At 35.1% G+C, this 8027-nt stretch overlaps 1 pseudogene; it reads left to right on the plus strand.

Moving 5' to 3' along the window:
* The first annotated feature begins 3357 nt into the window (after positions 1-3357).
* Positions 3358-4924, plus strand: LOC147437930 (uncharacterized; annotated as a pseudogene).
* The last annotated feature ends 3103 nt before the right edge of the window (positions 4925-8027 follow it).

Below are 8027 nucleotides of genomic sequence, written 5' to 3' on the forward strand. Positions count from 1 at the left end.
CAGACTCTAGTGCTACATTGAGATAGCCAGAGTGCGATTGCATTAGCAAAGAACCCTGTATTTTACTCCAAGTAAAAACACATAGAGGTCATGTATCATGTGGTAAGGGATATTTTGGCTAGCAAACACATTGAGTTAGTCAAAGTTCAAAAGGATGAAAACCCAGCGGATGCTCTAATGAAGAGCTTAGCCTCCCATCTTTACTCTATTCTTTGGTTATAATGACAATAAGGTAATAGAGAAAATTACTCTCTACACCTCCACACATACACTATGTATTTCTCTCATCTCTCCTTCCCTCTCTTACACCCACACGACGGTTCCATCAATCATGTGTGCTACTTATGTACTTAATAGGTGTCCTACGAAAGCTTTGCAGTCTATGACTCCTTATGAAGCATGACATGATAAGATGCCATCTATTGATCACATGCACATTTTTGGTTGGTTAGCTTATGCTTTGGTGCAACAAATGACAAAATATGGATGATATGGTTGTTAAATGCAATTTTTTTGGCTACACTACTAAAAAATAAGGTTATAGGTTATACCATATGCAAACAAAATGTATCTTGGTTTCACGAAATGATTTGTTTGTAGAATATTTTGTTAAATCTTTGCTATCATATACTGTAGAGTAATGTAAGCTCACAAGACATTCATGACACTTTGTGCCTCTTTTGAAAGGTGGAAACTTGAATGTAGATTCCAATGAGGCAAATGTATAGCCTATGGGGATTTTAGAAAATGCTACGGATCAACCTATTACTGATGTAGATGTACATGATGTGGAAATGGTTGAGAATGAAGAGGCTAGAGGTATGCCAAAATGTTTGTGATGCACACTTTGCATGGTAGTAAATTGCACCCATGTATAAATGTACTTAGTTAGGTTCTTGCTATGTATCTTATGTGTCATATTGTTATGCTTTGGCTATTTCTAGTTTATGTGATGTGAAGGAACCTCTTTCTTTTAATGAAGCACGAAATTCTAAAAATTGAATGGCTGCCATGCAATCAAAATATGATACGCTTATACAAAATGACACATAGAATTTATGCAATTTTCCTCCTAGAAAAAATACCAATGGTACAAAGTAGATTTACAAGTCGAAACATACTAAGCTGGATGGTGAAATTGATCACTACAATGCTTGACTTGTTGCAAAAGGTTATGCACATAAAAAAGGCATAGATTACAAAGAGACTTTTTCTCCCACTTGTCCTATGACTACTATTCATTTCTATGTGCATTGGTAGCTCTCACTTTGGATGGGATGTACATCAATTAGACATTGTTACTACTTTCTTGAATGATGATATATTTGAGGAAGTTTATGTAATGCAGCCTTACGGTTTTGTTATAAAAGGACAAGAAAATAAAGTGTGGAAATGTAAGAAATATTTGTATGGGCTGAAGTAGTGTCCTCGTGCTTGGTATGAGAAAGTAGACATTCGTGTGGTTTAATAAGGATTTTGTAATAGTCCAACAGAAAGAACCTTGTATTTAAAGCATGAGGGGGACATATTTCTCATTGGCATTCTATATGTAGATGATTTATTGATTACTTGTTCAAATAAGAGACACATTGCTTAATTCAAGCCTTATTTGAATGCAACGTTCAAGATGAAAGACTTGGGGTTTTTGAATCATTACTTGGGAATACAATTTAAGCAGTGTGATGGCGGTATTGACTTGTGTCAAACAAGCTACAGATAGACCTTACTATGTATGTTTGGACTTGAGGACTACAAACCTATTGCTACCCCCATGGAAAAATGTTTAAAATTGAGTCTTCATGATGCTATTTTGTCGATGTCACTTTTCATATGACTTATTTATGTATGCAATACGAGGCCGGATATTTCAGTTTGTAGTCTCACAGGTTAGTAGATTTATGCATAGCCCAGGGTTTAAGCATTGATAGGCTATCAAGAGGATATTACTTGAGTGGAATTTTATATCTTAGCTTGTTTTATCCCAAGGGGTAATCATTGCTACTAGATTTACATGCTTATTTAGACTTAGATTGGACTTGTTGTGACACGTGAATGTCCACCAGTGGTTTTTCTTCCATGCTCAACCGTTAATGCATATCATGGTTGAGCAAGAAGCAACCTACTTTGGAGGACATTTTCAATTGTGAGGCTGAGGACATGGCACTCTTCAAAAATAGGGTTTGAGTGTGTATGGCTCAAACGCCTTATGGATGATTTGGGTGTTAGATAGGACAATGCCAACATCATCTACATTGACAATGAGAGTGTATTGGCAATTGCCAGGAACCTAGTTTTCATGCGCGCACAAAGCACATTGAGGCACATTATCACTATGTCAAAGAGAGACTCTCAATGGAAGACATCGGCTTGGAATCTATGCCAACATAGGACAACCTTGCGGATGTGTTCACAAAGGCATTTCCTCGTGAGAAGTTTGAATCTTTTTGCAAAGCTTTGGGCTTGCTACCCTTTGTGAATTGATCATGCACCCAGGGCATGTCATCTACTTATATCAACTTACTCATCTCTAGTCCAAAAGTGGAAAGTTTTAAAGCAAGCAAGAGTTATAGATAAGGATGGAAAATTGAAGTTCCTTCCATGTATGTGGCAGCAAGCATGATATGCATCAAAGTGGATATTCTTTATCTCTTGCTTTATTAGAAGTTATTCTTTTATGTTTCTTTTTTCAATTTTCATGAATGATTTTACAAACATGTTATTTTATTAAAAGTTTAAAGTGGTGTCAATTTTTTAATTTGTATTCATATTGTACTTTGTACTTTGTAATTTGTATTCATATTGTACTTTTATTTATCACAAAGCTTAGATATCTTACTAATAATATTTAAGTGGTGTCAATTTTTCTTTGAATTCATAGCTTAGATGGCTAAGAATGATGTCCCTATCCCTTCATACGATGACATATTTTACACACCTGAACCAAAGTTAAGAGAGCCAAATAGAATGTATTGAAAGAAGCTTTTGGAGATGTACTTCAGCAAGCATCATAGAGTGCTCTTAGAGAAATATAGGATGGTTAGAGGATGGTTTAAGAACTATCATTTTGTGGATGATTTGCACCATAATCGCATTGAGCAACATAAAATTCACGATATTATTTCAACTAAGATCAATGAATTAACACCTTTGATGTTTGGATTCGGCAAGGCAACCTACCAATGGGAGGCGACACACATTTATCAGTTTGTATTGAACTATGCACAATCGCACAAAAATATGACAAGAAGAAGACTACAAATGATGTAAGTGTGTATATATTTTGTAAGCATAAAGATATTTGGCTTCATAGGGGCCTTATGAAAGAAATTGACTAAACTCATCTTACTTTTCAAGGCACATGGCACTACAGAAAAAGAAAGTGGTGGTAATATTGCTTTGAAAGGTTCAATCGTAGAGACGGTACTTATATTTTGACCTTTCTTTCTTATGTTAAATGTATATTCCATGTGATTACTTACTTATGCGTTTGTATAGGTGTCTAGCATTGAGTTAGTAGACGTAAACCCTAAATTATGTGATGATGTGGGAGAGGAGACTCATGTGGATTGTATGCCATTCGTGACACAAAATCAAGCTGATGGCACATCGAGATTAATTGGTTCATTGAAATGGTGAGTCTTTTCATAACTTCATGAATTGATTGTCTTTGCAAGAGTTATGGACAAAATTTAGTACTTTTATGTTCCTAAGTTTAAAATTGAAGTCTTATGAAATGGTTTATTCATTATAGAGACAAGATTTAGTCTCTATGCAGAAGAAAACCAAAAGTATTGAATCTTTATTGCAGGAGCAGGTATATGTTTTTCTCAAGTAATATAGATACATAAAAATTAAACGATCATAAAATGGTTTTTGTGTGCCTTTTTTCTTCTTCTATAGAATTTCAATTTGAAGACCTCAATTTAGATAATTCGGATGGGTCTTTTCCGTCTTTTGGAGCATTGTGATCAAATGGTAATGTAAAAAGAGTCAAAGCCATTCCAGATTAGCAACAAAGTCTTTTGAGTGACATGCCATTGAAGGTAATGCCACTAATGGAATATGTATTTTGCTTTTACACATTTAAAGATGTTTATATATGTTTTATATTTTTTTAGCATTAGTTGGGATATGAGACTGTGGATTCTATTTCATCATCATGTCAAGCAAATAATCATGAGGCTTCACAAAAAAGTACTATAGAGAGAAAGGTGAAAATCTCTACTTCAATACAGTTTTAAATATTCTTTCTTTGACTTGTACTCAATGTAGTAAGGTGCATAATTTTTGTTAAAGTTTCAAGAAGATTACATATTTTTTTTCGTGGGATTATTTAACATATTAGTGCAAAGCTTAAAGAGTCTCTTGCTACCAAGCTTGGAAAGAATTTTTCAAGAAGATAAAAAAGAAAACAAAGGTAGTGTTAAAAGTTAACTTACATGTGTAAGCAATAATCCAAATTTGTTACTACTAAGCTCTTTTTGTTGAAATTTTTAGGATTAGAAATGCATTGCAGGTGACGTATTGGATGTGTATGTTCCAAATTTTCATAAAGTAATTCTCATCTTTTTTATATTTAGTTCTTTTGTTATCATATATATAATGTGTTTCTATAAAACCCTTTGTTTATAGTAGTAAGCTATGTGTTTATGTAGGTTTCATCTTTAAATGTGGAGGAGGAGGAGACTATTCTCCTTAAATACTTTGATCTACAGACAATTGACGACATGTATCTAGTTTTAAAAGCTAGTTACTACAAGATTAAAAGAGAGAAGAGCTAATTTTTTGAGCAAAAGAGAGGTTTGAGTTTGGAGAAAATGAGAGTAAATTTCGTGAGGTGGTTCGTTGATAGTGGGAGGGATACATTGAAAGGCAACTTGATTATGATTTGACTTTCAATGAAGTGAAAATTGTTTTTATGTAAGAGCTCAAGTGTAGAATAGACCATGTTGAACATCATATTTCATGTTATTTAATGTTGTTCGTTTGGTGATTGAACGTTTTATTGTTTTAGAGCCAATTGATGATCTCTTTTGAGATGGTGATGTTATTTTTTATTTGCAAAGAGATTAAAGTTCAATCTTTAAATGTATTCACTTTAAATCATAGGTTTGACAAGAGTTTCAAGAGAAATCTACTTGATTATGAGTAGTTTTATTGTTACTTTTTATGTGATAGAAATGTTAAAAAAAACTTGATCTTGTTTTATTCAAAGTTGTTAGTTTATTGATTAGTGTAATGTGTGTAATAGTGGATGATCCAAAAATGATGCAAAGATGATACATTGGTCGATTTAAAGGCTAAAAATTGATTAATATTTATCTATAGATCAATCAGTTTGTTTATTTTTGTAAAAAATAAATTTAAATGTCCATTCAATTCTCTATATGTAAAATTTTGTAGAACATCCCTCCAATTTTCTATATAGCAATTTTTTATGGGTGTCCATCTAATTTTCTATATGTAAAAGTTTGTAGGACGTCCATCCAATTTTCTATATAGCATTTTTTTAATGATTGTCTATCTAATTTTCTATATGTAAAACTTCCAATGAAAGCCTCATCTAATTTTCTAGATACACTACCTAAGAAATGTTCCATTTTTTCTACATTGCACTTCTAGTTTTGATTGTATCAATGTAAAAAAGTATATACAAAATTCTCTTTTTCTTTATATATAGAAAACGTTTCAAAACTCCTTATGGCACCCCTACACCTGTAGGTAAAACCGGTTATGGAACGGCGTCCGAAACACATTTATTATTAAGTTTCATCAAGCTTTTCAATTGGTTGAGTGGGTTTGCCTATCTCGTGAATCTATATAGTGGTTCTCCAAGGAGCCTGGAGTCAAAAAATTTGTTTAAGTGCAGTGGCCAACAAGCTTTTTTTTACCATGTCTCTTAGCTCTTGTATGATTGTCACATGACACCTCAAATATAAAATTATGAGATGATTCATAACGGTTTGTGAGTTATGAACAAAATAGTGTTCCCATTCCCTCTATGATGTGAAACAAAAAGCGCTTTTTATGCACGCACGTGATCACATGCATTATGTGCATAAATCATCATGTTAAACATGATGAAATAATCATGATCCAACATCATACATACTCGATTAATCCATACATGCGCTCGTATACAAAAAAACAATCACTGAGAGGGTGACTACTGAAAAAAACGACATAGAGAGAGTTGATGATGGTGAAGCGGTCCGGGGCAGGCAACAAGAAGAGCAACCTCTAGACACCCTTCAAGGCTCCCGTGCTGCTCAATGGGGCCAGGCCACAACACAACACAAACCAAAACAACAAACCCCCAGCCAAATCTCAACTACACAAGGGGCACCACCTAGTTTAAGAGTGAACTAGGACGCAAAAGAGGAGAATTGTTAGAGCAACCCACAAACAAGCAAGGAATTTACACTAACCCTAACACCAATGGAACACTCTCACACACTAAAACATGAGAGAGAGAGAGAGAGAGAGAGAGAGAGAGAGAGAGAGAGAGAGAGATGGTGCTCGCGCTGCTTTGAAGTGTATCGTTAATGATCAAGAAAACATAAATATATATATGTAAGAAAGAGAGAGAAGGGGGGAACGGGGTGCTTGTTGCACTAATGCCTTCTTACAAATCTGTCATGTCCAATCAAAGTGAGATTAGTATTTGTTCAACATAGTCTGAGTAAATTACACCACAACACATCACAAGAAAAAAGCCACCCCAATCACTGTCTTAAGGCCATGGGAGTCCTCTCCACCCTGTCGCCCTCTTACAGCATGTGGGATTTATGGTTAAATTGATAACAATACCCGGAGACAAGCTATCAAGAACTTAAATAAAATACCAACACAGTTACACATCATTATTGTCCATGACTTCACGTTGGAAGGGAGACAAGGTATCCATGCTTAGTCCAAATTCACCCTCCTTGATTCAGCAAATGTTGGGCTTACACTAGTAGGAGAAATGATAGATTTCCTACTCTCAATTTAATGATCACTCTCTCTTACAATGGCATAGAGTTCCCTTGCTAATCACCCCTAATACAACACATACATATGCCTAATGCCAATGAGATTCCACTCAAGAGCTCCTTCTCAAGAGGTTGAGCTTGGCTTCTCAAGCTATAGCATAGTGCTCTTTCTTCTCCCCCCTTTTTTGTGCTAGCTACACCCTCCTTTTATAGCAATTTTGAAGGCTAGGGTTACTCCTCTAACCATGGTTGGGTTAGATTTTCAGCAATTTACCTAATTTCTTTTGCTTGGAATTATCAAGAAGTTGGTGGGGAAAGAGAGAGGAGAGAAATGGAGGTGATAGGACTTTTCATAGTGGGTTAGTGTTAGTAGAGTTAGTATTAATTTACAAATGGAATTGGATATTTACAATGGGAGTATCCATGTAGGATACAAATAAGGAAGAAAAACTCTTAAGAGGTAAGAAAAGGTGGATTTCTTACAAGGTTGATGCTCCAAGTGTCTTGAGTAGGGCCAATTTTGACGCTTGTTGACGGTCCACTAGCTTTGACATTACATTTTTTCTCCACTCTTGACCTTCCTTGAGAGACACGGTAATTGAAGCTGAGTAATCAATCACCATGATGCTGTCTTTTAAGAGAAGAGGCTGAATTTTGTGGTTTTTTTGATAGATATGGGTAATTTGGAGGAGGAAAAATGAGACTAGGTGGTGAATTTTGGAATGGAATTGTGTGTGGGAGGTATGAGTTCACCATGGTTTCTCTTATTCTTCAAGGTTGAGGAGAAGGTGAGTAGGGTGCAGAGAGGAGTGGTGAGAGAGGTGGGGATGATGAGTGGAGAAGTGTGTGTGAAAGAGGAAAATGATAAAGTGGAAGAGAGAGTGTGGCTGCATAGCATGGGAAAACTGGGGTCCACTAATAAAATCATAGCTCACAGCTCGTAGATCAAAACAATATGAAAAAATTTGAGAAAAAAGTTCAGCTCACGAGCTACAACTTTTGTTTGTATCACTTTTTCAGGTTCGGAGAGCAAGTGAACTTTAAACATTCAGC

The sequence above is a fragment of the Adiantum capillus-veneris genome, chromosome 17 (genome assembly GCF_014529385.1).
Source record: "Adiantum capillus-veneris isolate H3 chromosome 17, ASM1452938v2, whole genome shotgun sequence".
Lineage (NCBI taxonomy): Eukaryota > Viridiplantae > Streptophyta > Polypodiopsida > Polypodiales > Pteridaceae > Adiantum > Adiantum capillus-veneris.